The sequence below is a fragment of the Balaenoptera borealis genome, assembly GCF_965194805.1.
Source record: "Balaenoptera borealis genome assembly, chromosome: 6".
NCBI lineage: Eukaryota > Metazoa > Chordata > Mammalia > Artiodactyla > Balaenopteridae > Balaenoptera > Balaenoptera borealis.
Genome location: NC_138863.1, coordinates 90134728 through 90152117, shown reverse-complemented (window position 1 = coordinate 90152117; position 17390 = coordinate 90134728).

Below are 17390 nucleotides of genomic sequence, written 5' to 3'. Positions count from 1 at the left end.
ACAGTTGGCACTTATTTAACGCTCATGCTTATTAAAGACTGTACATGTTACCATTTAATGGCTCACCTTCACGGAATCCGAAATCCCTGTGTGGCTTTGAAGCAGAGCAGAATATTCCACCCTAAAATATGCCTCTGGCATGAGAATTATCTTGAACTGGTTATTTTAAGAAAAAGCAGACACAGAAAAAGCTCTGGAAATCAAGACTAAGTTTCCCTTTTACAAGAGAAATTTACATTTATAAGGGAAATCTCCATTTTTAAGGGTATCAGGAAGAAAAGAATGACTATATCTCTAGAAACTCTTATCAATGAAGAAGACAAAGACTTAATTCTGCATAAGCACATTACCCTGGTTTACTGTGCTTTACCTGATAACCTCTCATACCTGGCATTCCCCCCTCCACCCCAGCATCTTCTTTCTTTAGTTGAAGATGGTATTTAAGGTGGTGGTTTAGGTCATTTTGAAGAGTTACTCTGTTTTCCTGGGTATCTCCAATGCATATAGGAGGTATACATTTTATTAAGCATCTGTTTGTTTTCCTTCTATTAACCTGTCTTTTATTAAAGGGGGATCTCAGCCAAGAACCTAGAAGGGTAGAGGGAAAATTATCTTTCCTCCACTATAATTTCCCCTTAAATGTACAAATAAAATTGTTCACTATCAATACACTTTTCAGTACTTTATCAGTGGTCCTAGACAGCAATAAGGCAACAGAAATATATACAAATTATTAGGTATGAAAAGGAAGAAATATGTGTTGTTGTTTACCAAAGGCATGATGGTATTTTTAGAATATCTACAAGCATCTAAAGACAAACTATTAGAATTGGAAAATAACTTTAACAATTATTGGATACAATATATAAATTCAACTATATTTCTATGTACTAGGAACAATTAGAAAAGAAATTTGAGAAATGATGTAACTAAAGCTTGCATCAAGAACCCTCAAATACCTTGGAATAAATGTAATGAAAGATGAGCAGGACCTAAACAGAGAAAACTACAAAATATTGTTGAGAAATATTTTAAAATATTTCAAGAAACTTGGAGCAATTCTGTTTTCTCAGTTTGGAAGAATCAATATTTTAAAGATGTCGGTTCTTCCAAACTAAACTACAGAGTCAGGGCAATCCCAGACAAAATTTTTCCCTCCAAAAAAAAAAAAAAAAAAATTCTAGAAATTAAAAATTTGAATCTAATGTTTATATGAGAAGGGATTGGCCCAATAATAATATATCAATCTTAAAGGACAACAAACAATACCACATAAAAAGACATATAAAGCTACCCTAATTAAGATGTGGTGTTTGCATCATGCACACATATAAAACAATGGAACAGAAAAGAACACAGAGTGGACCCACACATATGCAGGCCCTTGATGTACAAGGTGACATGGCAGTATGTTAGGGAAATGGTGCTCTCTGTAATAAATGGTGCTGGGTTAATCGGATATCCATATAGGAAAAGAAAATAAGAGTTTGATTGTCTGGGGTCTGTAGTTCTGAAGATACTAACAGAGAGAAGCCAACTACCTCAACATTTTTTTTTCATTTCCCCTTAGTATGTCGTTTGCTTTCAAAGGTATATTAGGTGACAGTGTAACCATATATTTTGCCACCTTGTAACAAGGATATTCTGAAATATCTATTTCCTGATATCTACCCCACTGTTTGTCCTTTCCAGCGGTCCCCAACCTTTTTGGCACCAGGGACCGGTTTCCTGGAAGACAGTTTTTCCACCGGCGGGTGGGGGGGCGTGGATGGCTCAGGTGGTAATGTGAGCCACGGGGAGCAATGGGGAGCGGCAGATGAAGCCTTGCTCGCTGGCCTGCTGCGCACCTCCTGCTGTGCAGCCGGGTTCCTAACAGAGACCTGGGGACCCCTGCTTTAGTCAGTTCTACATGGTAAGTTCTAGTCCCTGAGCATAGCTTTTTTAAACATAAAGTTAACTGAAATAACAGAGCATCCCTCCCCTTAAAAAAGCAAACAATAAACACTGGCTTAAATAAATTAAGGATTTTATTTTTTTATTATATATAAGCCACTACTGTGCTGGTCAGGTGTGGAAACAGAATCTATTCTGGTAGCATAGATGAGGAAAGGCTTTATTAAGGAATATTATATATTGCTTCATTCATGGATTAAGTAGGCAGAAGTTCTAGGAATGACTCTCAGATGGCTATTGTAGAACTGGTCTGCTAAGAGAGATGCTATTAACCCATGATTTAGACCACACAATCTTGTTGTGATCAGAAAGCTGCCATATCGGGAAGCCACTGCCACCACTTCTAGCCTTAGAAAATCCAACCCCTCTGGTGACATGCGTTCCAGAAGTTCTGGTCTCCCCAGAGTCAGGCTGCTCACCTTCTCTTTCTAAGTTTTGTAATCGAACAAAGGGCTTGTGTACCTGTGGAACAGAAAGCCAGACTCTGACAGCGGGCATTTGCAGCAAAGTAAGGGTTTATTGCAGGGGGTACCAAGAAAGGGAGTGGGAGACAAGCTTCAGATCTACTCTAACCTGGTCTTTGGGTTAAGAGTTTTTTAAAGGGGAAGAACAAAGAATCTTTGTTAATTAATAGTCTTGTGACATTTCTTAATCATAGTTTTGGGAGTCAGGATGTCTCTGGTTTACTATTCTCTAGTCAGGCGGTCCATGTCTCAGGGCTCTGTTAGCTTATCTTGCTCTGGAGGAACAACCTGAGTTTGTACCTTAATGATGATATCTATAGTAGCAGTTTTAGTACATTAACAGTATTGTAGACAACAGCAATCTTAGTACATTAATGATGTTATTAACAACAGCAATTTTAGTCATCTGACTCTGGTTGATTAGCGTTCAGTTAGCACTGGATTGAGGTCAGAGGGGACAAGAAAGGAAACAGAGTTTTGAATACAGAGGTTAATCATAAACTCAGCAGGGGAACTTGGTTTTATTGGGGCTTGGTTTCAGTCCCCACTCATGTTATAAATTTCCCCAAATCCTTGAGGGAACAAGATGATGACTGCTCTGTCTATTTCCTGCTGAAAGGAGTGTCGTCCTACCTCAATTTAGGGAACGGGAGTGTTGCTCACCAAGTTGGAAATATTCCCAAATTCTAGGTCTTGGATCCAGGTCTTGCATGATTAAGATCTCAGTCCCATCCACAGTTTTGGTGCAACAGCTTATGGTACACTTTATAATCAGGTACCCAATTAGAAGTAGTAGTGGCAGTGATAACCTGAACTTTAATAAACTTTGGAAAATAGATCTCATTCCCTAAGGAACTAAGGAGAATAAGCCTGAAAACCTGTCTGGACCTGGTACTTCTGGGGAGGCTTATTGTACCAGGTAGCCAGTTGCCTAATTTTATCTAAGTAGGTCTTACCTTCTAATGTGGTATTAATATATATATAACAGGAGCTATTTATTGGCCTCTAAACATATGTTTCCTTTTTCTGCTAAATTCTAACCTAGAGCAATTTTATTTTCTAGTACTATTCTGGCTGAAGAATATAGTGCCTTATGTTGGAAGGCTATAGCTTGAGCTGTCTCATTTGCTACTACTTTCCTAAAATAAGAGGTAGATTTAATAGTTACAAGAGGAGATCTTGAGAATATAAGGTTGCAGTTGGCAGCCGCTAGCAGATATTGTTTTGAGAATGCCTGGTAGTGTCCTTGAATCTGATACAGTTCAGAAAATTCAAGTTCTCAGTAATACAAGAACATGTGTAAAATCATGTCCACAATGAATACCCAGCTCTATTTTGGATGCCTGAACCACAGTTACTCTAATTTGATTTTTAAATGTATTCTTTTCCTTAATGGTTAAAGCAAATGTACAATGCATGTTGAATAGGCCACAAAACAGACTGTTCTGGTTTAAGTTAAATCATGTATGAGCTAGAATGACTTCCCCATATCTTAATAAGTGAAAATTTCTTCTATCATTTCCCCTTTTGTTTACAAATCTTTTGATAGAAAGCATTGATGATCAAAACACTTGTCTCTTGATGCCAGGATGATTGCTTGATGTTAGGTCTCTGTCTCTCTCTCTCTCTCTGTCTCTCTCTGTGTGTATATATATATATATGTGTGTGTGTGTGTGTGTGTGTGTGTGTGTGTGTGTGTGTATACACACACACACATATGTATGTATATGTATTTGCCTAGTTATCCACACTGAGGGAAAACTATTCAGACATAGTGAACAACCTCAGAGGTTTAGTAATGGGGAAACATATGTAGGCTATACATTTTGTCAATTATACTGAATTGTCACACAAACATTGCACGCATGCTTTTAGCAGTATAGTTAAGCAAGCAGTGATACATGTCATGCAGAGTTATACTCTGTGACAACTTCAGTAGAGAATTTTCTTTCCATCCTAAACTTTAGGGGCAATAGTATGGTTAGAAGTAAAACAATAACTTTCAATTTTGATAGGGAGACAAACATTTGATATAAACAGTGCAATTGAATTAGTGGGATGAGTCTTACAGTCCTGATCCAGATTCTTGGATCAGTTGTCTACACTGCTATTGTCTTCTTCTCGTCCTGGTGTGGGTGTTGTTTGGGATCAGTGGTTCTTTCTCTAGACCAGTCCAGTGCAGAGGCCCTTCTTAAGTGGGAAATATAAATTCAAGAATAAATTCCCTTCAGTTTCACTGCACATGAGCTAGTTAAGAGTATCTGATAAGGGTCTTTTCAGCTAGGTTTTCATCCTTTAAATGATGCCTTTTCCAGTATGCATAATCTCCTGGTTGCAGGCCACGGGACATCTGATCTTCATCAAAATATAGGTTACAGTGATAGGCTTCCAAAACAAAAGTCAAGTGTCCTTTAATAACTCAATTAAGCCTTATAATAATGTAACATAGCAACAAGGAGCTATCTGGAAGTGAGTCTTAGGCAGTAAATACAGACCTCAATTAACAAAACTAGAATTTAATATCCACTGAAACATAATAATTTTATCTCTAAAATTACCCTCATTTCTATCAAACATAGCCAAATTAATACTAATTTGTTTGTAACATAAGTTTGGTTTCAGTAAGCTTGGCCTGATTATTTACATACATGTAATTGATTGTATAGGCTCTTTTAAATTAGCTGTGCTGAAACTTTTCATAAGGAATCTCAGACTAGACTAAATTTATAAAAGGTCTCTCAAGGCCAGGAAAGCCACACCAAAGGCTTTTCATCAGATTCTGTCTGCGATACCTATAGATTTTGGTGAATTCCTCTCTTAAGGTCTCTAAAAATGTCTCTGGGATTCCTGCACCAATCAGGTGGTGGACTTCCTTACTCACCTGATAAGGCTGTTGGGAACCTAAGAGTTTCCAATTTCTGGAGGGATCAGTTAGAGAGAAAAGATAACTTTCAATTCTGTTTAAAAACTTGTAATTTATCAAATTACCACATCATAATTGGCATAAAGGGAACAGCCTCCTTATATCTGGAAAACACAGATTAAAATCCAGCAACATTTCAGACAAAAAACTCCATACAAATTATAACCATATTTATTAGTTCACTCAGTTCTATGTAAATAATCCTTTTCATTAACAGTTTTATGAAATCATGTTTTCCATTAGGATTCTACTAACAGTTTTATGAAATCATCAGGTTTTCAATTAGGATTATTTAATTTCTTACCCAGTTCAACGGTATAATCTGAAAGTTATCAGAAAATCTGTACTTAAAGTCCTTTCTATAAATCTTCTTGAAGATGAAATCTTTTTGCAAAAGTATCAGAGTACAACTGTCTATAAATGACTGTCTTTAAAAGACATGGTTAAACACTTGATTACAATGCAATTGGCAATGAAACTTGGTTACTGCTGTGATATACAATATGGTAAGATAATAACTAGAATTATGCCTGATAACATACCAGGACATATTCAAATTTTAGAAATTTCATATAATTTCTAGAATATCTATATTAATGACATTTACCCATACAGTATAACCTAAGAAGGTTTATGTCCACTCACTTGACAGTGCTTCCCACGCAACCCAACATACCTAATAATGCTAATTAGTTTAATCTCTCTTTTTGAGATGCCTCAGGGGCCCTCTGAAACATCCCGAAGCTCGATAAAGGTCAGAAGAACTTCAATTAGAATTTGATCCTTGGAGAGTTTGTCAAAACTATCAAAAAAGTTTCAAAACACCTGGTCAAATAGGATCATAGTTCACTGTGAAATAATACTTATCCACTTAAACAAAGGATTTCAAAGGCAAACACAGAAAGTTTTAATGGTTACTTAAAAGGTAAAGAAACTTTACAATCTGTTATCAAAAGCAGATCAATATTGTAGAAAACTTTGCCCTTTTGATTATTACTAAGCCAAACTTATGTCCGCTCTCCTGACTCACAGCAAAGTCAATCTACTGACATTGGGTTGTAGTGAAGGAAAATACAGCATTTATTGCAGGGCACCAAGCAAGAACAGGCAGCTAGTGCTCAGATGACCTGAACTCTCTGATGACTTTCAGACAAGGGTTTTTAAAGGCAACATTAGGGGTGAGGGTCACAGAGTACATGATCAGCTCATGGACATTCTTCACTGGTTGGTGGTGAGGTAATAGTGTAATGTTTTAGAAATCTTAATCATCAACCTTCTGGTTCCAACCAGTCTGGGGTCTATGTGCTGTGCTGTGGTCAGCATGTAGTCAACATTCTCCACTGTTTTGGCATCTTAGCTTCTGCAAAACAACTCAGAGGTATGCGTCATATTGTTATGTATATCTCTTGAGGTGGAAATAGAAGTCCTATGATTCTGTTTTATCACGGAACTATTGTTTAAGCTATCATTACTTCTCTGGCTTGACTGCTTTTCCTTTGTTTCTGCATTCCCTCCCTTCTCTAATTAGTAACTGCTTGAGTCTGCTCTTTGGAACTCAGGGAAAGCCTAGGAGACTAAATTCTTTTTTCTACAAACAAGAAACAGGGGACATAGCAGGAAGGGCCACAGGGTCCTGCTCAGTTTCTTTGATACTCCTCAATCCTGAGGGGAACAGGGGCTGGACAAGAAAGGGAATAAAGTTTTGGAAAGAGAGGTTAATCATAAACCGGGCAGGGAAACTAGGTTTTTGGAGGCTCAGTTTCATTTTCATATGTGTACATATGCCTAGTTGAACATAGTCATTCTTGGAATTCTAGATACAAGGGACCTGGAAAACATAGTCCATTCTAGAAAACTGAGTCACAGAAACTGTCTCAGCTTCCAAAATTCTGTAATAATAAAAACTATCATAAATTGTTTACTGTGTTAATGAAGCAAATTTATTTCTTTTTACTTATTTCATCTAATATATTCAACTAATTTTTTTCTATAGACAGAGTTTAATATTCTATTATTAATGATTAACAGACTAATAACTAAAAAACAACAATAAGAATAATTTTAAAATTCTTGCCCAAGTTCACCAAGTTTCGCTTTTGTGCAAAACCAAAGCACAAAACTAGCCCAGTGTGGCTTAGCTAAGGAGACTATTTCTCTAACATTCTCTGCTTTCTCTAAAACTAACATTATATCAGTATAACTTAAGGTTTTTATTTTCAAATTTTGAGTTAATTAAAGTGTGGACTAAAACTAAGTCAGGGATGTATGGAAAAGGTTTGTTAGAATACATTAAAAAAAAACAAAAACGACTGACAGGATGCCTAGATATTTCAAAGGGAAAACACGAACTCAAAAATGTTAATGTTGATGCATTCAGTGAGCCAGAATGTGAATGCAATACTGCAGAAAGTTCTGACTCCACTTAATTGATATGTGCTTTTGGCAAAATAAATGAGAATTTGGCCCAAGATAATAGCTTAGGCATCTGTGTACTAAGACCTCTGAGCAAGCGCTCCATGTCATCTATATTCAGCATCAGAAAATTTTGTTATGTCCAAGTTTCCCTGTCAGTCATACAATTTAAAATGTGACAGAAATATATTTAAACAAATAGAACAATGATGACTAGATCTAGAAATTATGGGCAAGAATACAATTCTGAACACCAATTACTCTTCTTCCATCATAGACTAAGCAAAGTAAATATTCTTCTTCTAAATAGTTCTTACCTTAAAAGATCGGGGAAAAGCACCTAAACTTAAAATGTAGATACAAAAATGAAGAGCAAATGACACAGAAAGAGTGTCCCATCCAGAAAAATGCATGATTCATAAGGACCTTGCTTTCAATAAGACCAAAGACAGCTGGGAAACGAAATCATGTGCAAATTTACTGAAGACCTTGAGAGTTGGCTGTAATTTCACACAAGAACTTACAGAACTTAATCAAAGCTGCCTTTGTTGAAAAGCAGATTTACATTCCAAATGAAAGCATTCAGAGCACCCGAAATCAGAAGGCAAGAGGAAGAAGGAAACAGAAGGTCACCCCATATATTTCTTATCATCATTGTAGTGTTCTCTGCCTCCCTTCTTGCTCAGCTAAATCAAAAAGAAAGGTTTTTGGCTCAGAAAACTCTATTGTAGTTCAGGTTATAAAAGCATGAAGTACAACTTACCAATATCTCTGAAACAGAAAAGATGGAAAAATTAACATAAGTCAAAATTTAATTAGTAGGTCAATGGAATCATAAAGCACTCTACAAACATAACTGAAACTTATTGGGTAGCTACAAATGGTTAAAATATTTCAGAGACATTTAGCTGCTTTACTTTTTAGCATAATATTCATCTTATATGGATATCTTTCAGATGTATGGATATCTGAAATAACTCTTTACATTTAAATATGCACTAGGCACTCTGCTAGGTAGTTTTTATACATTACCCTCTTCTTTCTCTGACCTCATGGGTTGGATATTCTCACAGCTTGGTAAAATATCCCTTTATTTTCTCCCTGACTTTTAGCTAGTCTGCCTGATAAAAATTCCAAAATTTATATCTCCATGTAAACCTGTCCTAGGAATTCCATTTTTCTCTAGCCAACCACCTAACTGACATCTGTGCTTGGATGTATCATAAACATCTCAAATTCAGCATTTCCAAAGCTGATCTCTTGATCAGCTAATCTAACCTTAGTCCCTCTTCCCTGAATCAATATCACCTCATCCTTGTTTTCCTCCCACTACCGGTCCTCACATATCAAATCTATCAGAACATGTCCATGTTGCCTCTGTTCTATATCTCAAGTTCATCCCTATCTCTCCATCTCCAACCCCGATGAGTTTACCAAACCTACTGTAATCTCCTCCTTGGAGTCCCAGCTGATGTCTGTGTCCACAGGCACTCTCTTCCACACCCCATTTATAGTGGCCAGAGTGATCTTTAAATGGGATCATTCCATCCCCCCTTTAATGTTTTTAAACTGTCAGAAGAAGTAAACAGCCTTTTACTCTACCAGTCCTTGGATATTCTGGCCTCTTCTTATGCCCCAACTATATTTCAAGCCAGCAGGTAGTTTGGGAGTAGGCATGACCTAGGAATGGGGCTGAGGGGAGAGTGTGTATTTTATTCCCCTTGCATCTCAATGACTGGCAAAGAACCAGGCAGATGATCTGATATCAATGAATATTATTGAGTAAATGAATAAAAGCCATCAAGAAGCAATCATATCTAGTCATATTCAAAACCAAAGTTGGTGCTCTTTTAGACATCAATATCAAGGATGATAATAATAGCAATAATATAATGTCCATCCATAGAGCACATTGTTCATTTGCTGTGCACAATAACACCATGAAGTCCATTCTAGTCATCTCTCTCTATAAAAACAGACTAAGATGTTAAATATAAATCATGTGGCTGTTGATGAAGCTAAGATTTGTCCCATGTTTAATTTCAAATCTCATGCTCAATGTCTTCTCTTAGCAAGAACTGAATTAGCATTTATTAAAATCATAATGTCAGTAAAAGTGTCAGAATTGGAATGTGTGATCTTAGTCTATATGAGTCCACATATACTTTTATGAATTTTATTGAGCCTTGGAACTTTAGTCAGGTAACAGGAGCTGCAGTTTACTATCCACTATAGGATTTATCTTTTTTGTAGAGACAAAATTTGCTGAATTTTGTTCACAATATATTTGTTTCTTTGAATATGTCTACATAGTAGAGTTACATTTGTGTTTTTAAAATATCAAAAAAATTAAAGGGAAAATGTAAATTCTAAGAACTTCTCAGGAAGGAATTATAGAAATTAGACTTTTTATGTGATTACAACTATAGAAAATAATGAGTTGAACTGCATGTGACTACCACCATCACTGAATGTCTTTATGATGGGCAGTATGAATTAATGGAAAGGACCTAGACTTTAAAGAAAGATGGAGCTGGATTTGACTATTGTTCTGCCATTTTTTAGAAGTGTCAACTTCTTCAATTTTTATCTTCTGTGAACCTCAGATATCCCCATCTGTGACATTGTGATATTAACACCTAATTTTCAGTGTCCCTTTAAAGATCTGCAATTGCAGATTTTTTTTAACATAGTTACAGTTTTTTAACATAGTTACAATTTCTTTCCTTGTGATGAGAATTTTTAAGATCTGCTCTCTTAGCAACTTTCAAATATGCAATCCAGTTATTAGTTATAGTATAATGCTGTACATTGTATTATTATTGTTGTCATTATCATCACCATCATCATCATAATTAATAGCAGACACAAGACACATATTTTCTCTCAAAGTTATATTTTTGTTTTGTCTTTTTTTAGTTTTGTGGAGGTTTTTTTTGGGGGGGTGGTTATTGTTCTCTCAGAAAAACAACAAAGGTGTTAAGATTGATTACATACTTTGCTTTCCCCTCTGGCCACCATTTGTCACTGTTGTAAGTAAACAGCAAAATAAAATCTTCTTTTATTAAGTATGACTCTAGACAAATCCTACACAGTCTGTACTTGTACAGAAAAAAGAAAGGTCTCTTCTTCAGGTGTCCAGATTTGATCTTCCTGTATAAATCAATAGTTAACCTATGTACACCAGTCACCCGGCTTAGACAGATATCTTTTTAGTTACACAGTATAGAAAGTCTCCATGGCATACCAAATATTTTAGGCCATTTTCCAATTCCTTATAAAGAAAACCTCATTCAATTCCATTACTGTTCAGCTAACTCCTGTATTCCTATGACATAAATCTAAGACTTTGACAAACACAATTTAGAACCAGGACTCAAAAATACAATTAAAAGGTTTAAATGCAAAGAAAGTGATTTGGGGTATTAAATGTAAATGACATTTTAATTCTAAGAATTCATCAGTTTGAAAGTTAATGAAATTAATGAAGCAAGAAATAAGATGCAAATCCGAAAGTTTATATTCCTGTGCTTAGTTGGCTGCCTTGGGCAAGCCCTAAAGAGGAATCAAAGCCAATTACGGCCATAAGTAATAATTTGAGTGCCTTCATTAGATACTTACATACAATAAAATAGTCTGAAAAGGACTTTCTGAACAAGAGGCACATTCAATTGAATGTGTGTAACTGTGTGTGTAAGGTATGTGAATGAATGGATGTTAGAGAAATAAAATATTGGAAGTATAGAATATCTTTTTATTAAAAAATAACCACTTGAATGCCCTAAATTTCAAGGATGAAAATCTAGAATATAACTAAAAAAATTAGAAAGTAGAAAATCTTTGGAGATTCTGAAATCTTGAAAAACTATGTTGACATTCTACAGAAATGATTACAGGTATATTGGTAATATGAACAATTTTCTACTATATATATATGTATATACACACACACACCATTCAAGGAAAAACACATAATCATGGATCAACCTCCCATATTATAAGAAAACATCCAAATTTATTCCTTTAAAAAACACTGTACTAGTGACCATAAAATTAACTTAAAAAAATTCATTTGTGTCATTTTTGAAAATAAGCAACTAATCTATAAAATGGTCTGATATTGTGACAGGTAACTTTTTAAAATATCTCCCAAAGATCCCTGTCTTCTGTTATTCACACCACTGTGAAATCACTTCTTCCTAAGGGTTGGCTGGAACCATTGCTACTCATTGCTTCTGTGACTAGAAGTGCAAATTCTAGTGACTAGAATAGAGCAAAAATGTACTTTCTGAGAATGGGTTATAAAAGACTGTAACTTCTGTCTTACCGGAATTCATATTCCTGCAGGCTTGCTCTGATGAATCAAGCTGGCGAGGTCCACATGGCAAGGAACTGAGGGTGGCCCCTGTCCAGCCACCAGCAAGGAGCAGAGGTCCTCAGACCTTTGAGGAACTGAATCTTCCCCATTCAAGTTTTTTTGAGAGACTGCAGTCCTGGCTAACACCTTGACGAAGCAGCCTTTTGAGAGACTCTTAAGCTGAGGACTCAGTTAAGCCATGTTCAGATTCTTGATCTACAGAAAGGATGAGATTTTTAAAAAAATGTGTTATTCAAAGCCACTAAGTTTTAGGGCAATTTTTTACATAGCAATAAGTAACTAATAAGTATTTTTGAGCATCTAAGTTAATAAGATTGATGATCCAGTGTTCAAATGTTGCAGAAATCAGTCAGCAAAAAACCTCATGGAAATTAAACCTAGCCAGTCAATTGAATGGTCATGTACCAGAATGCTATTTGTTGAACAGTCATGTTACTATAAAAGAAAATAATCTTGTAATCTTAAAACATATAAAAAATAAAAACAAAAAGATAACTTTCTTTTGTTTGAACCTGAGTTGCTGCCTTTGTTCTTTGTATGGGTTCTTGGAAAATATATTAATCTAGCAATCTTAATCTCTAAAAATAAAAGCAGAAAGTACTTTTATTTCAAACTCATGTTCTTGAAAATCTTTTATAATGTATTGCTCCACTTTCCTGCCTTTATAAATATAATACAGCAAACTCAGCTGCCTTCTTTTGATGGCTTTCATGCAATGCTTCAGCCATTACATTGAAAATGGATTCTCACTGTTCAGTAATTTGGATGTAGAAAGTGAAAGAAAGGTTGAGTAGGCACTCAACCTAAAACATCCACTGAAAAGGTTTTTTGAATAAAACATTGGACTTCAATTACTTTCTTATTTAAATTTCTCAGTCAACTTCAAGTATATAATAACAATAATAAAAATAATATAACAAAGCAAACACTGTCTTCACAGGTTTCTATTGTGCAATTATTTTGGGGGGCTATTGTTTCTCTATACTAATTTAAAAATTGCATTACTGTTATTCCCTTATTTTGTCAAAGGCTTTCAGGGGGAAAAAAAACAAAACGCTTCTCCTTTTTCCATATTATAATACATAATAATTTTTTAGTTCACCAGTGTATTCCATGGTAATTATATCATATTACAAACATATGTAAGAGTATTAAAATGGAAGATACATATGATGACAAAAGAAGCATATGAGTTAACTTTTCATTCCTTTTAATGTGGAAATACAAAGATGCAACTGCTATTCATGAAAGGCACATTAGATTTGAACTTTCAAATAAAATATACACGCTTATATTTACACATTCCTATTCTACAGTTAGCGTTTTATCCAAGTTACAACAATGCCTAGCCAAATGACTATGAATTCTGAGTGAAAAACTGTAAAGACTATTCTCAGTGTAAGAGATGGAAAGAAACACAGCTTGAATTTGATATCCCAGGTGGAGTTTGCTGCTCTGGAAATTAGAAAAACAAAACCTTTGACATCCATTCTAGGAAGTATAGATATGGATATTATTCTAAGAATTACCATGGAACCCCAATCTGTCAATATAATTTTTATCTTTGTGATTATTACCACATCTAACATACTGTCACATGTTTGTTCTCATACCGGCAAAGATGTACAACAATGGACTTACAACAGTTTATTATGTAAATTCTACTTCTTTTCACCTTTCTCTTTATTTCTCCCATCTCCTTCTCATTTCTATAACAGCATAGATTAAAACATAGTTCAGGCTTGCCATTTCTATTACTGAAGGGTCAAGGAAATCCTGTGCAAAAATAAGTATTTGTGAAGAGATCTTATTCTGATGGTCTGTTTTATTTAATACTCCTCTAAAGTAGCTTATTTTCCTTGACTAAAAAGTATTGAGAAGTTCAGACTAACTTTAAGAATAATCTGCCAATACATGAATTTGTTCTAGTTGAGGGTCACTACTGTCAACTCAGGCTCAGATTACTCATCCTGTCAACCAGAAAGTCAAACATTAAATCTAGACTTGCTATCGTGGCTAGCAGCTGGAATTTATCTGTGAGATACCACATGTGTACAGGTAATGAATTCTAACTTGATCTTCTAACTTTAACTGGATGAAATTTCCTGCAGAAAGAAATGATAGTGGCTCTCAAAATGCTTATGTTGGTGGTGGTTACAATAAAGTGAATTTTTTTCTGTTTGTTTTTAACAGCAGAATTATTTATGTATCACCTGTATAAAGTCCGAGGCCATGTCTCAGGTTCCCGTGGAGCTGCATTCAAAGAAACATAATCCAGAAGACAAAAATTAGTATCAGTAACTTGAATTTTAAAGCAGTCTTTCTCATCAGGAGCACATTCTTAAGGTATAATACAATTTCTTGATAATAACTGGGAAATTATGAGATAAATAAGTGTAGCCAGGACAAATCCTTTCCCCTTAGCTGGCAGGAGAATAAAGAAAAATGGAAGATATTTATAAGTATGTATCTTTTCTGTCATTAATCTATATACATTAGAAATTCACAAATAAATGACCAGAATTATGGAAACATACTTAAGATAAAAGTACCATAAAAATACTTACATTAGGCCTAGCAATAAGAGAAATTCTGTCTTTTTTGAATGTGGAGCTGTTTTTTGATGTCAATAGATGTCTTGCTGTGATGATCACATTTCTTATTGGACATAGGCCCTTCCAGCAAAAGAAACAAAACTTTGTTGAATATAGTCTTAAGAATATTTTAATTCTAAAAAATATTTTAAGATTTAAAAAGTATGTTAAAGTTTGATGCTGTGTGTAAAAAAATATTCAAATAATCATCTTTATAAATTGTAAATATAATTTAATGGCAAAATAACAGATTTATTTATGCAGAATTTTTTTCTGTTAAAGAACGGAAAATAATGTAATGTAAAAAAAGCTACATTATACAAGACAACGTCAAGTCATCTAGAGTATAATTTCACAAACCAAATGGAACTTGATTTGAGGTTTTCCTCAAAACTTCTTTAAGTGTCAAGAACAATACAGCTGTATTTTACTACAGCACCAATATACTCCTCCAGAATGACTGACTTGGAATTTTAATGTTTCACTATGTATATTAAATGTTTCATTTTCTGGTTCCAATCCTTTGGAATTTTTACTTTTTTATTCCCTTCCAAGAGTAGGAAATTTAAATTTTTAGAGCATTAATCTTGCAAAAATTAAATTCAAATCTGATCATTTTGTTGACATTCAACCATCTTGTGTTTACATTGGAGGCTGCTGCCTTACACTGCAATGTGCATTTTGTTATAATAGATGGCTATTCACAAATAAAAGGAGGAAAAGCTAAAGTCCTTATGATGATGCCAGTGATACGAACATTGGGACTGCAGGTAGATTAGGGGATGTCTCTGGAATCAGGAATCAGGTTTGAAAGGGTCAGAGTTGATGGCAATGGTTGGCTCTGTTAAAAGTTCATTCAGATGAGTAGAATACATTCCTCTCCATCAATTCCCACCCCCACCCCACTTTGGCTTTCTCTCTCTCAGCGTAGTTTAAAGGGTAATTGTCCATAATTCACTCCATCAAGAAAGGAAACCAAACATCTTCTTCTTCCTTTTCCTAAGTAGCAGGGATGCCAATTTCCCAGGGTTGACCTTAGCAGATCAGGCTCTTCCAATGCTCATTTCTCTTTTATTGCTTTTTTTCCATGTGACTGGCCAGAGTATGGTAATTTCCAAAAGTCTGCCTTGAATTTAGTAAGTAAAAAAGCCTATTAGATTTGAGACCACATTATTTATAATCTAAACCTAAACACTTTTGTGAGTGAAATGGGCACTATTAATAATTATGCTAGGACAAGAGGCATAAATCAAGACAATATCTGGCAAATATGCCTTAGAGTCTTACAAACCCACACAGATTATCAGAGTTTTGCAATTGTTTTGTAATTATTCCCTATACATCTATCTACTTCATGATCCTCACAGAAAGTAAAGATGGTGGCCTGGAGAAATATTTTAAATAACTTAAAGCTCATGAGCTCTGAAATATTATCATGTTCAAATACCATTTTGGAGTCTTAACAACTAAGTGACTTATTTAACTTTTATTTCCCTCTGTTTCTTCACCTATAAAATGAAAGTTAAAAATAGTATGTATTTCATATGAAGGTTAGGTGATTTTTTTTTTTTTGTAAAAATCATCTATTGTGCTTTTTTTTTAAACATCTTTATTGGAGTATAATTGCTTTATAATGGTGTGTTAGTTTCTGCTTTATAACAAAGTGAATCAGCTATACATACACATATATCCCCATATCGCCTCCCTCTTGTGTCTTCCTCCCATCCTCCCTATCCCACCCCTCTAGGTGGTCACAAAGCACCAAGCTGATCTCCCTGTGCTATGCGGCTGCTTCCCACTAGCTATCTATTTTACATTTGGTAGTGTATATATGTCCATGCCACTCTCTCACTTTGTCCCAGCTTACCCTTCCCCCTCCCGTGTCCTCAAGTCCATTCCCTTTGCGTCTTTATTCCTGTCCTGCCCCTATCAAAAGAAAGCTGGAGTAGCAATTCTCATATCAGACAAAATAGACTTTAAAATAAAGACTATTACAGGAGACAAAGAAGGACACTATATAATGATCAAGGGATCGATCCAAGAAAAAGATATAACAACTGTAAATATTTATGCACCCAACATAGGAGCACCTCAATACATAAGGCAAATGCTAACAGCCATAAAAGGGGAAATTGACAGTAACACAGTCATAGTAGGGGACTTTAACACCCCACTTGCACCAATGGACAGATCATCCAAAATGAAAATAAATAAGGAAACACAAGCTTTAAATGATACATTAAACAAGATGGACTTAATTGATATTTATAGGACATTCCACCCAAAAACAACAGAATACGCTTTCTTCTCAAGTGCTCATGGACCATTCTCCAGGATAGATCATATCTTGGGTCACAAATCAAGCCTTGGTAAATTTAAGAAAACTGAAATTGTATCAAGTATCTTTTCCAACCACAACACTATGAGACTAGGTTAGGTGATTTATTGAGACTTGTGTAGCCTAGACTAAGGTCTGTCTCAGTAAATGTTCCATGTGCAATTGAAAAGAATGTGCATTCTGTTGTTGTTGGGTAGAGTATTCTGTAAATGGTCTTTAGGTCAGGTTAGATTATAGTGTTGTTAAAATCTCCTATATGCTTATTGATTTTTTGTCTACTTGTTCTATCAATAACTGGGAGAGGAGTATTGAAATCTCCACCTATAAT